At 35.7% G+C, this 25,063-nt stretch overlaps 1 protein-coding gene across 1 annotated transcript in view; it reads right to left on the minus strand.

The window, feature by feature from the left end:
- DCC (DCC netrin 1 receptor) overlaps positions 1 to 25,063 on the minus strand; it is a 1,191,297-nt gene that overhangs the window by 229,278 nt on the left and 936,956 nt on the right. The window lies entirely within an intron of this gene.

Consider the following 25,063-nt stretch of genomic DNA (forward strand, 5'->3'; position numbering starts at 1 on the left):
GCCCTTCATAATCACCTTTTTAGTACTGCATTTTTATGTAAACTGGTAATTTAAGACTATCAGACATTGAAAACAAAGCCTTTGGCATAACATACAGAGAGAAAAACACATTAGAGCATAATGGCACTTGAAGGAAACAGCATTAGTGTAAGGAAAAAGGATCCAAAGAACTGTCATTAATACCCTAATAATCAAAGAGAAGATACTGCATCCATAAATAGGATAAAATACAAGAAAAAGAAAAGATTTTTAAAAAGCTTATGACATTTATAATTCGGCTGCACAAATTAAATATTCAATAGATAGATTAGCAGATAAATTAATAGACACCTTCTAAAATTCACTGGGGAAAAAAGATAATCAAAGGAAATTGGAGAGAAAAGATAAGAAATCAGAGGTTTAGTCCATAATTTCTGACACCCAAATAGTAAGACGAGAGAATGAAGGAACAGGAAAAATAAAAGGCAGTAAATTAGAAAAAACAAAACAAACCAAAACCAAAAACAAAAAAATCCTCCTCCCCAATAAAAACTTTGCAGAACTGGAACACTTGAGAGCCCATTCTGAAAGGGATTATGGAATATCTAACATAATAAATGAAAAGAACCACATTAAAGCATATTATGTGAAACACTAGAGCCTCATGGGGGAGGGAGGATCCAAAAGCTTCCAGAATGAAGAAAAAAAAAAAAAAAAGAAAGAAAGAAAAAGGGTACATAAAACATAATCAGGAATAAGAATAGCATCAGATTTCTCAAAAACATTTAATGTTTGAAAACATTTAAACCTAGAATTCCATGTCAAGCCAAATAAATTATGATGTATGAGGAAACTATAATACAAGCATAAGAACATACACTTGCATAAGTATAAGTATAGGGATATTTCAGATATGAGTGGCCTCAAAGATATCCATCTGTGTACCCTTTATCAGGAGGTTAATGACGGTATGCTCCAGGAAAATGAGAGTGCCAACTAAGAAAGGAAAAGAGTTGAAATCCAACAGAGATCCAAATCAGAAAGAGAAATATGGAATTCTCAGAAGATAGTGAGGAAAATAGCAATATGATATAAGATTGGATTTGATAAGACACCAGACTCAAAAAAGTACATACTGCATAATTCCATTGATATGAGAAATTCAAGAATAGATAAAACTAATCTACAGTAATACAAATCAGAAAAGTAGTTGCCTATGGCAACTTCACTGGAAGATTGATTGGATATGGGTACAAAGAGACTTTTTGGGGTAATAAAACTGCATCTTAGTTCATGTCTGTTACATGGGTGGATACAATTGTCAAAACACATTGCTATGGGCTGAATATTGCCCCCTGCCCTCCAAAACCCCAAATTCATATATTGATATCCTAATCCCCAGTACTTCAGAATGTGATTGAGGGCTTTAAAATAGGCAATGAAGGTTAGATGAGGTCATTAGTGTGGGCGCTAATCCAATATGACTGGTATCATTATAAGAAAAGGATATTAGAACAGACACACACTGAGGAAGACCGTGTGAAGACACTGGAGGAAGACAGCCATCTATAAGTCAAGGAGAGAGAACTCAGAAGAAACAACTCTGCCAACACCTTGATCTTGGACTTCTAGCCTTCAGAACTGTGAGAGAATAAATACTTGTGATTTAAGCCACCCAGTCTGTGGAATTTGTTATGACAGCCCTAACAAGCTGATACACTCGTGGAACTGAACACTTGAGATTTCTACATTGCACTTCAATTATTGGGTTGGCCAAATTTTAAGTAAAATAAGACATTTTTTCATTTTCACCAAAAACTTTATTGAACAACATATTCATTAACTGAACGAACTTTTGGACCAACCCAATAATTACACCTTGACCAAAGAAAAAGAATGAATAGAAGGAAAATGAGGACAAGGAGAAGGAAGGGAAAAGGAAGAAGATTGGGGGAGGGAAATGGGATTGATGTGTGCCAGAGTGCTGCATCCTGACATAACAATAGGAGTAAATGATCTGTAAAACTGGTGAATTAGAGTTAGGGAATTAAGGGACATTGAAAGCACATTACTGAGAAACATTAAAGGTACATTCCAGAAAAGAAATAACAACTGAAAGTGCTGGATATGGGAGTCCAAAGGGAATGAGAACAGGTTTGGAGAGGGACAGGTTTTTGTTATAAGCCTAATTGGTACTATTTAACTTAAAAAATATATACATCAATAGTAACACTTTGATGAAATTTTACATTCATTTTTTAAAAAATAAACACACAGAGTTGTTCTTTTGAGAACAATTGAGAAATAAATGACTGTCAGAAAGAGGCTGAACACAATGTCAAGGAATGGACTTCTGAGCTCTTAGCCCACAACCCAAGGCCACTTTGACATTGTTTCAATTATGTGGGTGTAGCAGAGGCAGAGAAGTGATCTCCAGGGAGATGGGGTTTTGAGACCCTTCTTCCAGATCTGCTACAAATTAGCTAGCTCTCTACAAATGATTAAATTTCTGTAAAAGGATTTAAGAAATTATCTAAAGGCACAGTTATTTGCTCAGCATTTAAAAAAATTTCAAAGAACATGCCAAGTCTAGTCAATTCTCATCATTTGCAGTAGTTATTTTCTGTAATGGCACTGCAAACACTGAATTTGGGAATACTGTAATATTGTTCCTAGGGAAAATACAGGTTTAGGTTCTTGTGAGATTTTGGTCACAACATTTTTGTCAACTCTTCAATACATCACCTTGTTTTATACATGTTCCTGTTTAAAGGCACCTTACTTAATATCATCGTTGATTCATTAACATTGAACTCATGGCCAACCGTACTATAATGCATGTCTGAATGGACTTTATTTAATATATGTATTTCTCCTTAAGGTACATCACAATTTTTTTGCACTTAGGAACACGAGACAACACTTGAGCTCTACACTTGGGGACCATTTTAAACAGCAAAATCGCCAACAGAAAGCAAAAAAAAAAAAAGGGGGGGGGCAAAAAATGTGGTATTTTATTTGGGCATTTATTTGACCACAAAAGGGACACTTGGTTACAATATGAGAACTGAAACAAGAAAACAGAGCATCTCCTTGTTCAGCCTCAGCTGGGAACATGTGCTCCTGGAGACTCAAAGTTTTCACTGTTCCACATGTGCACAAGTCTGCAAATGACTGTAAAGATACTGTGGGTATTGATTTTGGGATACAAATAAATTTTAGCAGGTAGGTGAATTTGCACATATAGACTCTACAAATAGTAAGGATCAAATATAATTATATAATAAACATAGTTTAATAATTTTAAAGGAACTTAGCTAAATAAAATTAATCTGATTATTTAAGTTGTTAGAATATACTTGAAAGAGTATGGCACTACTGAAATCATTTACTTCACCCCCATTGCCCTTTAAATGTGAGAAGCTAAGTACCACTCTTATTAATACTTGTTAACACTTTTTTTTGCATTTACTCTAGACCTGGAAATGGTCTAGGCACCGCACATATCTATGTGAGCTATGATTTTATCCTCAACAGTGACCCAGTGAGTTAAGTCTGTCTTTATGCCCTTTGTACAATCATGTCAGTGGGGACATAGAATGGTTAAGTAACTTGAAACCACGTGGCAGTAAGTGATAGAGGCAGGACACGAACTGAGATAATTCCAGTTTGAAGCTGGCATTCTTTACTATTTAATGTTGCCTCTCATGGGAGTTCCAAAGCCTGAGAGTCTAATTCATTCAGTTATTATTCATTCAAAATATATTAACTATATCTCTGCTGTGTTACAAGCACTGTCTTTGGGACTATGGAAACACTCAAATGAATCATGATAGTACATTCATTCTGGCTGAGGAAACAGAGACATAAACTCATAATGAAAACAAACTGCTAAATGCTAGAATAGATAATCCCAGAAAATACAGTGGAAATATAATAGAGGGAGAGATTAATTCTGTGTCATGCGGTCAAAAAAGACTTGACAAGGAGCCCATCCTTCAAGTGTGAATAGGACTTCAAGGAGGGGATAGATAAGATATTTAAGACAGAGTAAATATCAGGAGCAAGTTCAAGGTGTCATGACAGTGTAGAGCCTCTTTAAGTAAAGGTCAAGTAATTGCTACAGTGGCTACAGTAAATGGGACACGTAGGACAACGTAATGCAAAGGCAGATGGAAAAAAAAATCAGTATTTTTAGGCCATGCTAAGGAAACATATGGTTAGATCAATGTGCTCATTTAAGAAAGACAAACTAATGAATAAAATAACAATACATTGTACTCGGCACCCAAAGAATGCACAGCCTTAAATACGCACGCACCCACACACACGCACACATACATACACCTCATCTCCCCCCTCCACACATGCACATACATGCACATGCGTGGCACACATGCACATACATGCACATGTGTGGATGTGTTCTTTGCTCTTAAGTGTTTAGACACTAGTAAAGAAAACCAGATTGAATGACTACCTTATATTTATACTCCACTACACATCTTATTTTTAGTTTTCAATGCTTCAAGATAGTCATGGCTGATATTTTCACCATTTTACAATTTTATAAAGGAGGTAATTGAGGCACAGAGTTAAATGAATAAGCAGAAGTCACCTTGTATCATCACAGGGCGATTATCAGACTACTGAGTCAAAGGTCCTTTTTATTATTTCATACTAAAATAAATAATCATAGAGCAACTACTTGGAAATTCTGTTCACCTAAATTCTCCTATCAAAATATTCTTAAAACTGAATTTAAGTAATTAGTTTTTAATACATCCAATAGGCCTTCCCATTAGTAGTCCTTGGCAAATCAAGAAGGGTCATTTTCTAAGGACTATGAGCTTGTTTTTTTAAAGACAAATTTAAATTTAAACAGAAAATTTAAAGAAAAATGAAGGTCTTAGACCAAGAGGCAAAACTTATGAGTTAATGCTTTGCTATAACTTTGCTGAGTGACCTCTCATGTCTTATAAATGACCTCAATCTCAATGCACATATTGAAAATGGGAGAATAATTGTGCTTAGTACATCTACCAAATGATTGTAAATCACTTGATAAGCCTGGAGATTTTAATTATATTAATGATTACATGAACAATACTTAGTTTTTGACAGATAATAATTTTTCTTTATCATATTTGAGGACTTCCAGTGATTGCATAAATTATTCCCACATGACCAATACCAATATCAATGCCTGGCAGCAATTAATGAATAGAATCAGGTATATGCTCTGCATGCCTGGAGGTGAACCCCTCAATGGTTATTATTCATCTTTGGAAGTAATTTCATCATTTTTATTCATCTTCATATGTGGGTAGCAGCTAAGTTTATTAGCATCTTTTATGCTTTCTGATTGATTTCAAGCAATCAGAAGCAGATTGCAAAGATCAAATAGATTCTGTGCAGGTTCTTCTGCAGATGATATGGCAGGATGTCCCAAATTATACTGTACTTTGAAATTAAATGAAAGTGTTCAGTAACTTTTTCTTATTCCGTGGTATAATGTATCTTATTTTCTCTATGAGACTTGTACTGTCAGTGCTCAGTGGCTCAGATTTTATTGCCCATCCCCTCACCAAGCCACCTAAAGCTGTCACAACCTAGTCTTCATGGGCAAGCCTGGTAATGATTTTTATTAAAAGTACTTAACACGTGTCCTTGACTTTTGAAAAATCAATTCTAGTAGCTGTGACTTGACTCTTGGCCCTTTTATTACTTGAAAGCGAGAAAGTAATCCTTTTCCAGTGTTGCAGTGTTTTATCTTGAATCAAGGATTAATTTCATTTTTTTTTTCAGATTTGGCAAAAAAGAACTGCAAAACTTAACTTCTCCAAATCCCTCAATCCCCTCTTTGGTTACCACAAAAATGAATTTGTTTAAAAATAAGCATGGTGGAGAGCAGTTAGGTTTAATGAGAAAGGATCTCGTTGGCCATTATTTCCTAACTGTCTGAGATAACCCTATCCAATTTGGTGATGTGGTATTATCCTTCTCATGGGCTACATTAATCCACTCCTTAATTCTTCCTTCACTCTAGATGTGCATACATAGTAACTAAGAAAACAGAAAAAAACATTGATAAGCTCACTACCACACCCTCATTTTTTTTTTCAGAAGCCACATTTCATCAACTTCTGTTTTCAGTTCCACATATCACATTGCACACTTACATCTTGCCTTATTCTCTCTGGGGTGAATTGCAGAGGAAGACCAGTCCCTCTTAAAACATTCAGTTACCGTAGTAGAGAGTCTTTTTTTTTTTTTCCCCAACTGAGTATTTATTGAGAATCTGCTTAGTGGGTCAACGACGAAAAGACACATTGTAAACCAAAGTTAATACAAGATTTCAGTCATCAAATGCCTATTTCATGAAGAACACTGTACAAGGGTGGGTATACAATGATGGATAAGACAAATTGACAGTTCTTGAGGATCCCAGTCTGATGAAGATTGGACAAGGAGTCTGGCCTCAAGGTGGGCCTGGCTAAGAGCAGAGATGGATCAAGAGCTCTACTTCTTGGAAATGGGTGTGATACACCAAGGATGATAAAAAGGCTACAAAGCAAGAATTTCTGCTGAGACTTTGAAAGGTCTAAGTGACAAGTTTGGAATAAGGCCTTAATCACCAGGATACAGTCTAGATTTGAGCTGATAATGAATATCTTTTAGAGTTTTGAGGAGTCATATTGATTGAAGACATATATTTTGACACCATACAATCACTAAGCAGCTGATAATGCATTATAATTTTTGAGAGTAAAGTACCATTACTCTTGTTTTACATAAGACATTAAGAAGCCTGCCTAAGGTCTTATAACTAAGCGTGACAAAGCCAGGATTTGAACTCCGTTCTATATTAAGTCCAAACCCAGAGTTTTTGAGCATTATATTGGACTGCCTTCAGCAAAGCTGTGGTCTCAGAATCTCCTGGCAGTCCACCATCTACCTTTTATAATAGATTTAATGCCCTGGGAGAGCCTTTTTTTTCTTCCCCCCAGCGGTTTTATCTAGATAGCATTCCCATAGAAGGGAATTGGAGGGCACCATTTGAAAGAAGATCCTTGCAGCAAATAAGAACACCTTGGTTGAAACACAGCAGAAATCTAAGGATCTTGACACTTAACTGAAAGTCAGTTTTAGACTCTGCCCCTTATTTCTCTTCTGTATGTATGGGAACTTGTTGAATCTCATGTGAACTTCCTTGAAGAATGAAATATGCTTTCAGTACTCATGAGGCTCTACAGATTTTATTAAAAAGAGCCCATCAGCACTTCTAAAAAACCTGGTTTCATTGTGTCCCCCATGCATACCCTTACATTCCCTCTGCCACTGCCCTAATTCAGAACATAATTTACCATCACCCAGAATACAGCCATAGCTAAGTAATTGATCCTCATGCCTCCAGTGTCACACTGCTCACACCCATGTCAGTCAGATCCTTACCAGTGAAGGAGCCACTAAAGCTCTCTGAGCCCAAGTTTTCTCATATGCATTATGAACTAATAACAGGGCCAACCTCAAAGGCTCGTGGTACAGATTAAGAAAGTCAGTGTAAACATGCTTAGACGTTCCATCAGAGTGCTGGTGCACAATAATCATGCAGTAAATTGTAAATATCAATACTTTAAGGGAGGAAAGAGGAAAAGAAAAAGAGAGGGCAAGAGAGCAAGAGATTAAGAGATAAAGAAGCAGAGAATAAAGAAAGGCAAAAGGAAACAAGGGTAGGAAGGAGAATCAAGAAATACCATGTACAGTAACAATGCTTAGAATGTGGACTACTTGTTTGTGTGCTGACTCAACAATTTTTCTTCTGGAAATCAAAAGGGGCACTGAGAGGGATAAATTACCTAGCAACACTCTTTAAACTCCTTTTCTTCCATGAATATTTATTGAGAAATGTACTCTGTAAAATATTAGTCAAATTTCTTGTTGTAGCCAATAGAACCTTTAGGTGTGGGTGGTAGAGACCTTGGAAAAGGGTGGAGACTAAAGGAAGGCAGAAAAGTGAAGAGAAACAATATCTATTTTTGGAGGTAGACTTGACAGCACTTGGTGATTTATTGACTGTCAAGTGTAAAGGAGGAAAAGTCATCAAGAATGACTCCTAGGTTTCTGGCATAAGCAACTTGGTAGATGATAATGCATTTATGTGATAAGGTTGTCTGAAAAATAATCTACTTTCAAAAAGAGTTCACTGGACCTGCTGGTAGCATCAATAATGACAATTCACAGAGGATGTAGAAACAAAGGCTATCCATATTGATAATATTCTAGATAATATTGCGAAAGGCATTTTTCTAATTTTATGGTTTAGAGTAAATCATATCTTAATAATATCAAAATTATATAAAAACATTTAATATTTAACCTTTGATATGTATCCAAATACTTGGTGAACATTTCAATCGATGCTGAAAATGTCTATTTGAGCTTCAAACTGGAATAGAAATTAATTAATAAAACAGTATTTTAAGCTCTATTATGTACATAATTTTGTGAACAATTTCCACAAAAAGTTTCGCTTTTTTTGTAAACCTATATACTTGATGGCTCTAACCAAGTATGGATTTGATAAAATGTCAATAAGGTATTATAAAGGTGTATAAATTTTTTTCCTGCAGTTATATACTATTCTTGCAGATCTGACATGTTTTCACTTTACTATCATAAAAACTCCATCTCTTGTGATAAGCAAAGTTAGAAATTTGGGTAGCATACTATAATGGACATTCTTGGGTTCATGTAAGCAACTGTTACCCAAAATGACCTAAATCCATGTAAGAAAACACTTTGTGTGACATATTTCCAGAGTGGAGTCTGCCAGTACCACATAAAGTTTAAGTTTAATATCTGTGCAATAATAAAAGTATGGTTATATACAAATTGAGTAATACGTGATTTTAAATAAAATTTTATGAACATGTCTTAAATTCAGGCAAGAACATTGCTTTGTTTTATTGAAAAAGGAAAGCTAACCTGTTGTGATCTTATATAATGACTCTGAAATAATACAAACATTTTTTCATCACTAGGTTTATTTAGTTGTAAAATAGTCCCCCCTTTATCTCTGCTCTGGTGGCTCCTACTCCTCACAGCTAGTGCCAGTGGGACTGCTATCTTGAAATTAAGCTCTACTTGAACTACTTTGGAAAATTCCTGTCCCTGATTATGTAATATACTAAGCCACACTGGGACAAATTTCTCAGGTTGCTCAACTTCAAATAAAATACTGCAAATTCACTTTGATTTGGGTCCCAGTTTTAGTAACCAGGTTTCTCTGGTAGGGATGTTGCCATGCTTTTTTGTGAATGTTCCTTTGCCTTGTTAATCTGCTTGGTTCATCCACCTCCAAGGCATCCTAGACTGAGTCCTCCAGTGGATAGTGTCTCCTTTGTGAATTTGTCAGAGGTTGGCAGACTTTCCTGACAATATTTACTTGCCTCTCTGAATCTAGGCATGTTATCTGCTTTCATACTCTCAACTGCCCAGACCCACTGGCCTTGTGATTCACCACCTGAAGTGCGTCATCAGCCCTTTCTGACACCACCCATCAGAGACAACTGTCATCTACCTTTCTGTTTCTCTTCATACTGTGACCAGTCTTCCTGAAGGAACATCCCTAATCACCTTACTTACTCCAGTTTAGGGACACAACCCTCCTGACAATGGCCCTTAATGCCATACCCATTCATCCCACAGATCTGTCTTCTTCAGGGTATATAATGGGCACATTCACAAACTATAAGAAAGGTCATCTGGAAAATGCTCCATTTAGTATAAGTTCCATTTTAATATTTCTTAGCTAAGGTAAACTGGGCTATATTTAAATTGATGCTGGGAAACTGACATGCCACCACTTTACTCCTTTCATCAAATTCTGAGAGCTCAACTTTCACAAGCCCAAGGAAAAAAGGGGAAGCTTATGACTTACTTAACCTACTTCATTTTAGAAGCACAGGGGCCTTGAACCAGTAAATTAAGGTCAAATATGTTTCCAAATCTTCACTGTGAGATCCTCAATCCATCACTGTCTAAGAAGACAAAGGGTAGCCCATGTATACTGACAATGTAGCAGTCTGGTAGGCTAGTATGTTGCATACTTGCAAAGTAACTTTTAAAAAATATTTCTTCAGTTATTTAAATAGGAGGCTTAGAGTTCTATTAGGAGAAGAGTGGACAATAGCTTACGGTGGTCTGGAGAGTGTTTTTGAGAGGTGTGGCTAGTTCAACACTGGTCCCAAACTTGCATGCCCATTCTGTACAATAAACACTGGTCATCTCTTTCAGACTTGACTCCAAATGTTAAATAAAGCTCAAATATCAGGCACAGGTACATGGAACTATACTGGGATCTCCTTAATTCTTATAGCTAGTGCTTAGAAAATCTTATTTGATGTTCTGTCTAGCATGCAGTTTTGAATTGCTGTTTAGAGAAAGAGAGAATAGTGTTCTGCAAATAAAAGTTATTCAAGAAATATAACAAGATGGATGACAGGAAGTATCCTGTTCCACCCTCAGCTTTTCACTAATTTGCTAAGGGACATTAGGAGTTGTTACCTAACTGCACCAATTGACATAAGAGGGCCTTCCCTATCTACCACCTAGTTGTTGAGAGGTGATCAATGAGAAAGGGCTTAGAAACTTGAAAACACTGCAAAATTCAAAGTTTTACTCTTATTTAAAATTTTTAAGTTTATAATTATACTTATTACTAGCAATAGTAGTGGTAGAATGTACACCTGTTTTGAATTACACAAAAGGGCATTGAAAACTGAGCAAATTTTCAAAGAACTGAGTCATCAGGTCACTTTGGACAAACATGATTAGGTATTGAAGACATAAAAACAAACAAATGAATGAATGGTTCTCAATGAGTCTGAGTTATCTCCAAAAGCACTTCAACTGATCACAGCAACTAGATTACATTTCCCTGGGAAACAACTTTCTTTGCCACTCGAAAACCATTCAGTGGTGAAGAGGTGATTGCTTTATGTTGATTTTATCATATTCTGATGAGTGGCCCACAGAAACAGTGCTTTCTCCATTATTACCAAACCCTTGCTGGAGTTGATTCTCAGGCATGTAACTATGTATGGTCTCAATTACTGAAAGCAAAATAAAGACAAATCAATCGTTTCTGTAGGTCAAGGCTTTCTTGGCCAACTAAATAAAATTAACCAAATACTCCTAAACCAACCAACAAATCACCCACAAATGTAAAATAAGAGTCCAGCCTAAAGAAAAACGAAGAGAAAAAAAAAGAGGTAGAATTGCTGTGTACCTAGCATCTTCTTTTTGTGAACTCCTGAATTTAAAATAGCACTTTTTTCATGTTATAATTTGCTATGTATACCCTAGTAGCCAGGCCTGTTCTCTTTTAGGTCCTAGAAACTGGGAATGTAATTTCTAGGCAGTATGCACATTTCAACAAAATTCCATTACAATAAAGCAATTTGATTGTTCCCTAGAGTTCATGATAAAGCGATCTTACGAGTAATACATTTCAAAATTTGTCCGTATCAATACTCTTTATTCTCCAGTCTTAAGTCATTCCCTGGAAGTGAGCTGGATGTTTAGGGAGGCTCATTAACTCTTTCATATCGCTAAATCCTTTCTCACACTATTCATGTCTACTCAATAAAGCTACTAAAAGCAATAAGATAGCCTTGATGCAGGAACTAGAGTTCTGAAAACCAGAACACAAATACATCAGGGGAGTTATGTGTAAAATTATACCCTTGAAAGGTACAAGAAAATAGACCAATATATAACTTAAGGCAGAAAATACAGTGCTCACTTATTTCCCATTCTTTTTTTTGTTTTAGAATATAGAAACCAGGATACTATTTGAGCAGTAAGTTGAATGGGGTAACTTCAGGAAAATTGATTTCATCAGATATTTAAGCACCCTGAGCCAAAGAGATAAGAGTTTAAGTACTGATTTGAGCCTTATGAAAATTCTTTCACGTATGAGATAAAATGCATTTATCAAGAATGACCAGTTGGAATTCAGGGTATTGCAATAATGCACTCATGCTAAAATGATCATGATATACTAACTTGGTCTGGAAATAATGAAACTTAGTTTAAATGTTGTACATTGCTCAATAAAAGAATAAAAACCATAATTTTTACAACACCATGATTTTTAGAGTAATAAAACCAGAACCTCTAAAATTATTGTCGCAAAAACAATTTCCGTCTAATGTTTGATGGAAGAAATATGATTGCAAATCAGTCTCACCCTGTATAGAACAAGCCTTTTTTGCTTTTACACATATCAAAGTTTAGACATGTCCAATATTTAGGGATAAACAGTGAGTCTGTATTAAATAAGGGAATAAAACCTTAGTATGAAACATTTTTTTTAAATGCAGACGCAGCTATTTAACAGAGGCATATCTTCAAGCACACGGTCAAATTAGGCCCTAAGTAATTAATCTCTGAAACCAGCAGGCTTTCAATCTCAGAGCAGCCATCTCAAAGACATGACTTACCATGTAATTACATGGGACATTACAATGTACTTATGAGGTCATTTGTTACAATGTACAGTAATTACAGAGTACTTACATAGCTATTTATGTCTCATAAAATTAAGTGAGACTAAATATTTTAATTGTGTTGGAGAAATAAGGGAAAATATTTGAGTTCCACATGTCAGGTGAGATTATAGGTCAGATTCACGTAACTCATATTAACGGCTGGTTGTCTCCAGAATCACAGGTGTTCTGTGGTGCTTTCTTATTGGAAATGAAGGTTTGAGAAATATTCCTTCCAAGGATGAAGTAAGTGGAACTGTTCTCAATTGTAGTCTTCAGGTAATACCAGAAGACAGGTCAATAATATAATTTGCTATTTACAGTTTACACCCAAACCATTAATGTCCAGGTGTCAATAGAGTTGCCAGACTAAAAACAATGAGATACACAATGTTTTCATAAATGACACACCACACCACTAGACAGAATAATAGCAGTCCTTATGTTTTTCACTTCTGCTACTTTCGATAAATAATAGCATTTGCTTGGATTTTCAGATCCCTTCTTCTCAAATACAGAGCCTAAACCATTCTCACTTTTTAAAAGAGAGAACTCTTTGAGTTAAGATTTCCAAGTTGTGTTTTTTTCCAAGTTTCTTTTCCTTATCTCATTCTGTACTTGAAAATTCTTAGGTAGCCTAACGGGTGAATTATGGCAGCAGAAAGAAGAGGTTTCTGCGCTTGTTACATCTGAAACATCACTGAGATATGAATAATGAGGAGAGCTGATTTAAAAAATTAAAATTAAAAATCTTTTTGGATTGTTAATGATCTATTTTCTTTGGATTAATGCCTAAAGTAAATCTTACTATTATTTACATACATTACTATATCAATTTATTCATTAAACATCCTGATTGCCTGCTGTGTTACAGACCTGGTGCACAAGGGCATATTCGCCTAAAACATTTTCCTTGAAGAGCATGGTCATTTCCAGAGATAGATTCTATGATGATGTTGATAGATTGGCCTTACTAAATCTACTAAGCTAAACAGACATACCATACTATGGTCTCTTTTTCAGAAAATAAATTCTGGCTTTATATTCAGAGTTTATGCCTTAAAATTAGAATGGTCATTATTTGATGGATCATGAAATCATCTTACCCAGACTTTGCTTACTCTTGCTAAGCTGCCTCCCATTCACGTGATTCAATGATTGGAAACTACGAGATAATGTTTTGTTATGATGGTTCAGACAGAATTCTCCTTTCTATGCTTTAGACTGTTTTGAGAATTTCAACAATCATTTTTCCAAAGGAATATGTGAGCTAATTAATTACTGTAAAGGCTGATCAGCAGGTTGACAGTGATATCGACCGCAGCCTCCTGACAAAACAGGGATTCTATCAGTGTTTAATGACTGCTACACTCCTATATAATGGTCCCCAAATTTGCCAAATTCGGATACTCAGGACCCACAGAACCATCTGCAGAATGTTTCCTGTTAATATGCAAATAAACCAATTAAAATTCATTGACTCATTCAACAGCCAGTCAGGTCAATTCTGATCCACTGTACCAATTTTATTTATACATGAAGAAAGTGCAGGTCCATTTTCCACTAAAGTTCAGAGAAGCTACTCAGAGAGTTGTTGAGAACATAGTCTCAATAACTCATTCCAATTTAAGACCAGTAAGAGGTAGTTTACTTTTGAAAGAAATTATGGGTAACTGTCAATACTTCAATCAGTATTTCAATTAGATATGCAATCGTTATGTGTATAATTGATTAACAATCAACAGCACCTGTAGCTGGCTATAATTTTAATTACTCATTACATTATGGCTGATTAGTTAAAATGATGTCTGCATGAGTACTACTGGATTATAAAGAAAATGATAAAACAATTCCAGAATAATTAGTCTATTAGATTTGGGATTAAGGCAAATTCAATAAAATATTTCTAAAAATTTTTTATTTTAAACAATGTTAATGGATTTTCCTTAAGTTATACAACATGGAGAGAAGCTGACCAATGATCATTTCAATGTAATTAGTCTGCCATATTCCTGGAAGATGAGGAAGTAGTTCAGAATAAGCCATTGTCCATCAGAACAATAGGCATGAGAAAGGAGATCCTAGGTAACAATAGAGCCCCATTTCTAATCTGCTTTATAAATACGCATGTTTTAGAAATGGAAAGGATTTTTGATCTTTTATCACAAATATGACAGTCTGGTAAACAGTCATTTACATAAGAGATATTAAGTTGCCTTTTTAGGCACAATGTGAACCTGAATAATGGTTTCAAATACAGTTTTGTAAAAGAGAGAAAATTAGTTTTTAACTACAATACCTTAAAACTAGGCCATAGTAGCAAAACATTCTGGTGTGCAAACTAGTATGTGTTTTCATTTAGGTATTCCAAGACGAGTTTGTAGTAAATTAGGTACTAGTATTAGAACCAATAATTCTTCCAAATTAAAAAATATATATTCTGCACAGTTTCATATATTACAACATATTTTTTTGAGGATTTAGGACCTCACACAATTGATTGAGGCATGAGATAAAGTAACTTTTTTACAATGATTTTTGGTATAAATGAAATATTGTACAAATGACTGATATTTACTTCTGTTTGAAACTCTTCATTATAAAAATATTCAAACAAATACATATTTAGACTAGTATAAGACACCACTTCACAATCACCAAGATAGCTATGATCAAAAGACAATAACAACACTGTGAGGATGTGGAGGAATTAGAACCCTCATACACTGCTGGGAAGAATGTAAACTGGTGCAGCTGCTTCGAAAAATAGTCTATCAATTCCTCAAAAGACTAAAAATAGAATTAAATATGAACCAGCGATTTCTTCCTAGGTATTCTCAAATAGAACTGAACACATATATTCACACAAAAACTTATACACAAATGTTCATAACAGCATTATTCATAATAGTGAAAAACAGTGGAAACAACTCAAATGCCCACCATCTGATGAATGGATAAATAAAATGTGGCATGTGCATACAATGGAATATTATTTGACCATGAAAAGAAATGAAGTATGGATACATGCTATAGCATGGATGAATATTGAAAATATTATGCTAATTGAAAGAAGTCACTCTCGAAAGATGACAGTGTATAGTTCCATTTATGCAAAATATGCAGAAAAGGGAAACTGTAGAGACAGAAAGCAGACTAGAGATTTTTTTTGGCTGATGCAGGGATAGTGTAAGAGGAAAATGAGGGGTAACTGGTAAAGTATACAGATTTTTTTTTAGGGGAGATAAAATAATAAAATTAATTGTGGTGATGGTTTCAACTTTATTTTATTTTATCTTTTTAATTTTTTAATTTTATTTTATTAATTTTTTTGAAAAGCACGTCCTTATTAGTCATCAATTTTATACACAACGGTGTACACATGTCAATTCCAATCGCCCAATTCATCACACCACCATCCCCACCCCACTGTGGCTTTCCCCCTTGGTGTCCATATGTTTGTTCTCTACATCTGTGTCTCAACTTCTGCCCTGCAAACTGGTTCATCTGTACGATTTTTTTAGGTTCCACATACATGCAATAATATACGATATTTGTTTTTCTCTTTCTGACTTACTTCACTCTGTATGACAGTCTCTAGTTCCATCCATGTCTCAACAAATGACCCAACTGCGTTCCTTTTTATGGCTGAGTAATATTCCATTGTATATATGTGCCACATCTTCTTTATCCATTCATCTGTCGATGGGCATTTAGGTTGCTTCTATGACCTGGCTATTGTAAATAGTGCTGCAATGAACACTGGGGTGCATGTGTCTATCTGAATTATGGTTATCTCTAGGTATATGCCCAGAAGTGGGATTGCTGGATCAAATGGTAACTCTATTTTTAGTTTTTTAAGGAACCTCCATACTGTTCTCCAGAGTGGCTGTATCAATTTACATTCCCACCAACAGTGCAGGAGGGTTCCCTTTTCTCCACATCCTCTCCAGCATTTGCTTTTTGTAGATTTTCTGATGATGTCCATTCTAACTGGTGTGAGGTGATACCTCATTGTAGTTATGATTTGCATTTCTCTAATAATTAGGGATGTTGAGCATCTTTTCATGTGCTTCTTGGCCATCTGTATGTCTTCTTTGCAGAAATGTCTATTTAAGACTTCTGCCCATTTTTGGATTGGGTTGTTTGTTTCTTTAACATTGAGCAACATGAGCTGTTTATATATTTTGGAGATTAATCCTTTGTCCATTGATTTGTCTGCAAATATTTTCTCCCATTCTGAGGGTTGTCTTTTCGTCTTGTTTATGGTTTCCTTTGCTGTGCAAAAGCTTTGAAGTTTCATTAGGTCACATTTGTTTATTTTTGTTTTTATTTCCATTACTCTAGGAGGTGGATCAAAAAATATCTTGCTGTGATTAATGTCAAAGAGTCTTCTTCCGATGTTTTCCTCTAAGAGTTTTATAGTGTCCAGTCTCACATTTAGGTGTTGAATCCATTTTGAGTTTATTTTTGTGTATGGTGTTAGGGAGTGTTCTAATTTCATTCTTTTACATGTAGCTGTCCAGTTTTTCCAGCACCACTTATTGAAGAGACTGTCTTTTCTCCATTGTATATCTTTGCTTCCTTTGTCATAGATTAGTTGACCATAGGTGCATGGGCTTATCTCTGGGCTTTCTATCTTGTTCCATTGATCTATGTTTCTGTTTTTGTGCCAGTACCATATTGTCTTGATTACTGTAGCTTTGTAGTATAGTCTGAAGTCAGGGAGTCTGATTCCTCCAGCTCCGTTTTTTTCCCTCAAGACTGCTTTGGCTATTTGGGGTCTTTTGTGTCACCATACAAATTTTAAGATTTTTTGTTCTAGTTCCGTAAAAAATGCCATTGGTAATTTGATAGGGATTGCATTGAATCTGTAGATTGCTTTGGGTAGTAGAGTCATTTTCACAATATTGATTCTTCCAATCCAAGAACATAGTGTATCTCTCCATCTGTTGGTATCATCTTTAATTTCTTTCATCCGTGTCTTATAGTTTTCTGCATACAGGTCTTTTGCCTCCCTAGGTAGGTTTATTCCTAGATATTTTATTCTTTTGTTGCAATGGTAAATGGGAGTGATTCCTTAATTTCTCATTCAGAGTTTTCATCATTAGTGTATAGGAATGCAAGAGATTTCTGTGAATTAATTTTGTATCCTGCAACTTTACCAAACTCATTGATTAGCTCTAGTAGTTTCCTGGTGGCATTTTTAGGATTCTCTTTATATAGTATCATATCATCTGCAAACAGTGACAGTTTTACTTCTGCTTTTCCAATTTTTATTCCTTTTATTTCTTTTTCTTCTCTGATTGCTGTGGCTAGGACTTCCAAAATTATGTTGAATAATAGTGATGAGAGTGGACTTCCTTGTCTTGTTCCTGATCTTAGAGGAAATGGTTTCAGTTTTTCACCATTGAGAATGATGTTTGCTGTGGGTTTGTCATATATGGCCTTTATTATGTTGAGGTAGTTCCCTCTATGCCCACTTTCTGGAGAGTTTTTATCATAAATAGTTGTTGAATTTTGTCAAAAGCTTTTTCTGCATCTATTGAGATAATCATATGGTTTTTATTCTTCAATTTGTTAATATGGTGTATTACATTGATTTATTTGCATATATTGAAGAATCCTTGCATCCCTGGGATAAATCCCACTTGATCGTGGTGTATGATCCTTTTAATGTGTTGTTGGATTCTGTTTGCTAGTATTTTGTTGAGGATTTTTGCATCTATATTCATCAGTGATATTGGTCTGTAATTTTTTTTTTTGTAGTATCGTTGTCTGGTTTTGGTATCAGGGTGATGGTGACCTCATAGAATGAGTTTGGGAGTGTTCCTTCCTCTGTAATTTTCTGGAATTGTTTGAGAAGGATGAGTGTTAGCTCTTCTCTAAATGTTTGATAGAATTCACCTGTGAAGCCATCTGGTCCTGGACTTTTGTTTGTTGGAAGATTTTTAATCACAGTTCCAATTTCATTACTTGTGATTGGTCTGTTCATATTTTCTGTTTCTTCCTGGTTCAATCTTGGAAGGTTATACCTTTCTAAGAATTTGTCCATTTCTTCCAGATTGTCCAACTTATTGGCATAGAGTTTCTTGTAGTAGTCTCTTAGGATGCTTTGTGTTTCTGCGGTGTCTGTTGTAACTTCTCCATTTTCATTTCTAATTTTATTGATTTGAGTCCTCTCCCTCTTTTTCTTGATCTGTCTGCCTAATGGTTTATCAATTTTGTTTATCTTCTCAAAGAAACAGCTTTTAGTTTTATTGATCTTTGCTATTGTTTTCTTTGTTTCTATTTCATTTATTTCTGCTCTGATCTTCATGATTTCTTTCCTTCTGTTAACTTTCGGTTTTGTTTGTTCTTCTTTCTCTAGTTCCTTTAGGTGTAAGTTTAGATTGTTTCTTTGAGATTTTTCTTGTTTCTTGAGGTAGGCTTGTATAGCTATAAACTTCCCTCTTAGAACTGCTTTTGCTGCATCCCATAGGTTTTGGATCATCGTGGTTTCATTGCCATTTGTCTCTAGGTATTTTCTGATTTCCTCTTTGATTTCTTCAGTGATCTCTTGGTTATTTAGTAACGTATTGTTTAGCCTCCATGTGTTTGTGTTTCTTTACGTTTTCTTCCTTATAATTGATTTCTAATCTCATAGCGTTTTGGTCAGAAAAGATGCTTGATATGATTTCAATTTTCTTAAATTTACTGAGGCTTGATTTGTGACCCAAGATGTGATCTATCCTGGAGAATGTTCCCTGCACACTCGAGAAGAAAGTGTAATCTGCTGTTTTTGGATGGAATGTCCTATAAATATCACTTAAATCTATCTGGTCTATTGTGTCATTTAAAGCTTCTGTTTCTTTATTTGTTTTCATTTTGGGTGATCTGTCCTTTGGTGCAAGTGAGGTGTTAAAGTCCCCCACTATTTGGTGTTACTGTCAATTTCCTCTTTTATAGCTGTTAGAAGTTGCCTTATGTATTGAGGTGCCCCTATGTTGGGTGCATATATATTTATAATTGTTATATCTTCTTCTTGGATTGATCCCTTGATTATTAGGTAGTGTCCTTCCTTGTCTCTTGTAACATTCTTTATTTTAAAGTCCAGTTTATCTGATATGAGTATTGCTACTCCAGCTTTCTTTTGATTTCTCTTTGCATGGAATATCTTTTTCCATCCCCTCACTTTCAGTCTGTATGTGTCCCTATGTCTGAAGTGGGTCTCTTTTAGACAGCATATATATGGGTCTTGTTTTTGTATCCATTCAGCAAGCCTGTTTCTTTTGGTTGTAGCATTTAATCCATTCACGTTTAAGGTAATTATCGATATGTATGTTCCTATGACCATTTTCTTAATTGTTTTGGGTTTGTTTTTGTAGATCCTTTTCTGCTCTTGTCTTTCCCACTTAGAGAAGTCCCTTTAGCATTTGTTGTAGAGCTGCTTTGGTGGTGCTGAATTCTCTTAGCTTTTGCTTGTCCGTAAATCTTTTGATTTCTCCATTGACTCTGAATGTGATCCTTGCTGGGTAGAGTAATCTTGGTTGTAGGTTCTTTGCTTTCATCACCTTAAGTATTTTATGCCACTCCCTTCTGTCTTGGAGAGTTTCTGCTAAGAAATCAGCTGTTAACCTTATGGGAGTTCCCTTGAATATTATTTGTCATTTTTCCCTTGCTGCTTTCAATAATTTTTCTTTGTCTTTAATTTTTGCCAATTTGATTACTATGTGTCTTGGCCTGTTTCTCCTTGGGTGTATCCTGCATGGAACTTGCTGTGCTTCCTGGACTTGGGTGGCTATTTCCTTTCCCATGTTAGGGAAGTTTTCGACTATAATCTCTTCAAATATTTTCTAGTGTCCTTTCTCTCTGTCTTCTCCTTCTGGGACCCCTATAATGTGAATGTTGTTGTGTTTAATGTTGTCCCAGAGGTCTCTTAGGCTGTCTTCATTTCTTTTCATTCTTTTTTCTTTATTCTGTTCCGCAGCAGTGAATTCCACCATTCTGCCTTCCAGGTCACTTATCTGTTCTTCTGCCTCAGTTATTCTGCTATAGATTCCTTGTAGTGTATTTTTAAGGTCAGTTATTGTATTGTTCATCTCTGTTTCTTTGTTCTTTAATTCTTCTAGATCTTTGTTAAACATTTCTTGCATCTTCTCCATTTTTGCCTCTATTCTTTTTCTAAGCTCCTGGATCATCTTCACTATCATTATTCTGAATTCCTTTTCTGGAAGGTTGCCTATCTCCACCTCATTTAGTTGTTTTTTTAGGGTTTTATCTTGTTCCTTCATCTGGTACATAGCCCTCTGCCTTTTCATCTTGTCTATCTTTCTGTGAATGTGGTTTTTGTTCCCCAGGCTGCAGGATTGTAGTTCTTCTTGCTTCTGCTGTCTGCTCTCTGGTGGATGAGGCTATCTGAGAGTCTTGTGTAAGTTTCCCGATGGGAGGGACTGGTGGTGCATAGAGCTGGCTGTTGCTCTGGTCGGCAGAGCTCAGTAAAACTTTAATCTGCTTGCCTGCTGATGAGTGGGGCTGGGTTCCCTCCCTGTTGGTTGTTTGGCCCGAGGCAACCCAATAGTGGAGTATACCTGGGCTCTTTGGTGGGGCTAATGACAGACTCTGGGAGGTCTCATGCCAAGGACTACTTCCCAGAACTTCTGCTGCCAGTGTCCTTGTCCCCACGGTGAGCCACAGCCACCCCCTGCCTCTGCAGGAGACCCTCCAACAGTAGCAGGTAGGTCTGGTTCATTCTCCCCTGGGGTCACTGCTCCTTCCCCTGGGTCCCGATGCGCACACTACTTTGTGTGTGCCCTCCAAGAGTGGAGTCTCTGTTTCCCCCAGTCCTGTCAAAGTCCTGCAATCAAATCCCACTAGGCTTCAATGTCTGATGCTCTAGGAATTCCTCTTCCGGTTGCTGGACCCCCAGATTGGGAAATGTGACGTGGGGCTCAGAACCTTCACTCCAGTGGGTGGATTTCTGTGGTATAAGTGTTCTCCAGTCTGTGAGTCACCCACCCAGCAGTTATGGGATTTCATTTTACTGTGATTACGCCCGTCCTACCATCTCATTGTGGCTTCTCCTTTGTTTTTGTATGTGGGTTATCTTTTTTGGTGAGTTCCAGTGTCTTCCTGTTGATGACTGTCCAGCAGCTAGTAGTAATTCTGGTGGCTGGCTTCAACTTTAAATGGGTGAATTGTGTGGTATGTGAATTATATCTCAATAAAGATATTACAAAAAGAACAACTGCACCACACACAAAAAAATTAGAATAGAGTAATGAACCCAACGTGCCCATCACCTGAGTTCAATTTTTCAGTTCATTTCCGCTCATTATATATATATACACATATCTACTAAACCCTCTGGGATTTTATTTAAATAAATTCTATATATGTTTGTAAAGTGGAGAAATACACCTACATGTGTGGCTCTTGCTATAAGTGGGAAGTACATTCTGCAGGGACCTGAATACAATCTATTTTTATCCCCCCATCACCGGCACCATGTCCTGTCCATATCATACTCAAGAATGTTTGCAGATCACAGAAGGAAAGGAAACAGTGGAGCAGTTCAGTCCCACTCCATTGCTTCAGGTTCTTCCTTTGAGGGCATTTAGAAGGTAATGTACAATTAGGGGCCAAAGCATCTGCAAAGAGCTCAGTTGTAAACGGGAGCTCTAATCAAGTCTGTGAGAAAATTCAGGGAGGCTCCATTCTAACTCCTTTTTAAAATTTTTGTATAACAGAAGTAGAAGGTAAAACGTGGTTCCAGGCTACGTAGGATTTTTGGGGGGAGGGGGTGGGGGTCAGGAAAGAGGGATATAGAGTAAAGGTCAGTGAACTAGTATATACAAACGAATGGTGTGAAGTTTACAAAACGTGTCAGAAAAATATTTTCTATGCTTATTTATTTGCTTAAGGCCAAGAAAATAAAATGAGAATATATGTAAGGTTTTCATGGGTTACATTCTTTTTCTAATGGTGTTTACCATAGTTCTAAGTTTCCATTCATTTGTTTGGTTGTTTGATTAATGTCTTTTGAGCTCCTAAGAACTTAAGCTCATAAACTCTCCTGCTGTTTCTTACCACAGGGTCCCCAGTGCCAACAGCAATGTCTAAAACTTATAATATTTTCAATTAATAGTTGTTGAGATGAAATTGAAACTAAAAACAAAAGAAAACAATAGATCAATAAAACTAAGAGCTGGTTCTTTAAAAAACTAAACAAAATTGATAGACCTTTAGCCAGACTCATCAAGGAAAAAGAGAGTGGGCCCTAATGAATAAATCAGAAATGAAAGAGGAAAAGAGGAAAAGTTTATCTGACACCCACAGAAGTACAAAAGATCATAAGAGATTATTATGAACAATTACACACCAATAAGTTGGTCAACCTAGAAGAAATAGATTAATTCCTAGAAATGTACAATCTCCCAAGACTAAATCAGGAAGAAATAAAAAAAATATGAACAGACCAATGACCAGTAATGAAACTGAATCAGTAATTTAAAAAACTGTCAACAAACAAAAATCTAAGACTAGATGGCTTTACCAGTTAATTCTACCAAACATTTAGAGAAAAGGCAACATCTATCCTTCTTGAGCCATTCAAAAAAAATGTAAGAGGAAGGAACGCTTCTCAACTCCTTCTATGAGTCCAGCATCACCCTGATACCAAAACCAAAGATACCATACACAAAAAAGAAAATTACAGGCCAATATCACTGATGAACATAGATGCAAAAATACTCAACAAAATATTACCAAGCCAAATTCAACAATACATTGACAGGATTATACACTATGATCAAGTGGGATTTATCACAGGGATGTAAGGATGGTTCAATGTCTGAAAAGTCAATCAGTGTGATATACCACATTAACAAATTGAAGAATAAAACTCACATGGTCATCTCAATAGATGCAGAAAAAACTTTTGACAAAATTCAATACCCATTTATGATAAAACTCTCAACAGAGTGGGTTTAGAGGGAATATGCCTCAATACAATAAAGGCCATACATGTCAAACTCACAGCCAACATCACAATCAATGGTGAAAAGCTGAAAGCATTTCCCCTAATATCAGGAACAAAAGAAGGATGCCCACTCTCACCACTTTTATTAAACATAGTACTGGAAGTCTTAACCACAGCAACTGGATAAGAAAAAGAAAAAAAAGAATCCAAATTGGTAAAGGAAGAAGTAAAACTGTCACTGTTTGCAGGTAATATGATACTATATTATAGGAAACCCTAAAGACACCACCAAAAAACTAATGAATTCAGTAAAGCAGGATACAAAGTAAATACTAAGAAATATGTTGCATTTCTATATGTTAACAACAGAAAGAGAAATTAAGAAATCAGTCCCATTTGCAATTACATTAAAAAGAATAAAATATCTAACAATAAATCTAACCAAGGAGGTAAAAGATTTGCAATCATAAAACTATAGGACACTGATAAAAGAAATTGAAAATGATGCGAATAAACAGAAAAATATACTGTACTCATGGATTGAAAGAATTAATATTGTTAAAATAATCATACTACTCAAGACAATCTACAGATTCAATGAAATCCCTTGTCAAAATACCAAGGGCATTTTTCATAGAACTAGAACAAATAATTCTAAAATGTGTATGGAAGCACAAAGGATCCCAAATAGCCAAAACAGTCTTGAGAAAGAAAAAAAAAAAAGCTGTGGGTATCACACTCTCTTACTGCACACTATACTACAAAGCTACAGTAATTAAAACAATATGGTATTGGCACAAAAACAGACAAATAGACCAATGGAACAGAATAGAGAACCCCCAAATAAACCCATGCTTATATGATCAATAAATCTACAACAAAGGAGGCAAGAATATACAATGGGGAAAAGTCAATCTCTTAAATAAATGGTGTTGGGAAAACTGGACAGCTACATGTGTAAGAATGAAACTGGACTACTGTCTCACATCATATACAAAAATAAACTAAAAATTAATTAAAGACTTAAATGTAAATGCTGAAACCATAGAACTCTGAGAAGAAAAGTTAAGCAGTATGCTCTTTGACACTGGTCTTAGCAATTTTTTTTTTTTTTAATCTGTCACCTCAGGCAAGGGAAACAAAAGCAAATATAAACAAATGGGACTACCTCAAGCTAAAAAGCTTTTGTAGAGTGAAGGAAACCATCATCAAAATGAAAAGGCAGACTACTGAATGGGAGAAGATATTTGCAAACAGTACATCTGATAAGTGGCTAAAATCAAAACTGTAGAAAGAACTCATACAATTCAACATCAAAAAATACAAACAACTTGATTAAAAAATGGACAGAAGACCTGAATACACATTTTTCCAAAGAAGACATTCAGATGGCCAACGGACACAAGAAAAGATGCTCAACAACACTTATCATCAGGGAAATGCAAATCGAAACCACAATGAGATACCACCTCACACCTTTTAGAATGGCTGTCATCAAAAAGATAAAAAATAACAAGTGTTGGCAAGGATGTGGAGGAAAGGGAAACTTTGTGCACTGTTGGTGGGATTG

The sequence above is a fragment of the Balaenoptera acutorostrata genome, chromosome 13 (assembly GCF_949987535.1).
Source record: "Balaenoptera acutorostrata chromosome 13, mBalAcu1.1, whole genome shotgun sequence".
Taxonomy (NCBI): domain Eukaryota; kingdom Metazoa; phylum Chordata; class Mammalia; order Artiodactyla; family Balaenopteridae; genus Balaenoptera; species Balaenoptera acutorostrata.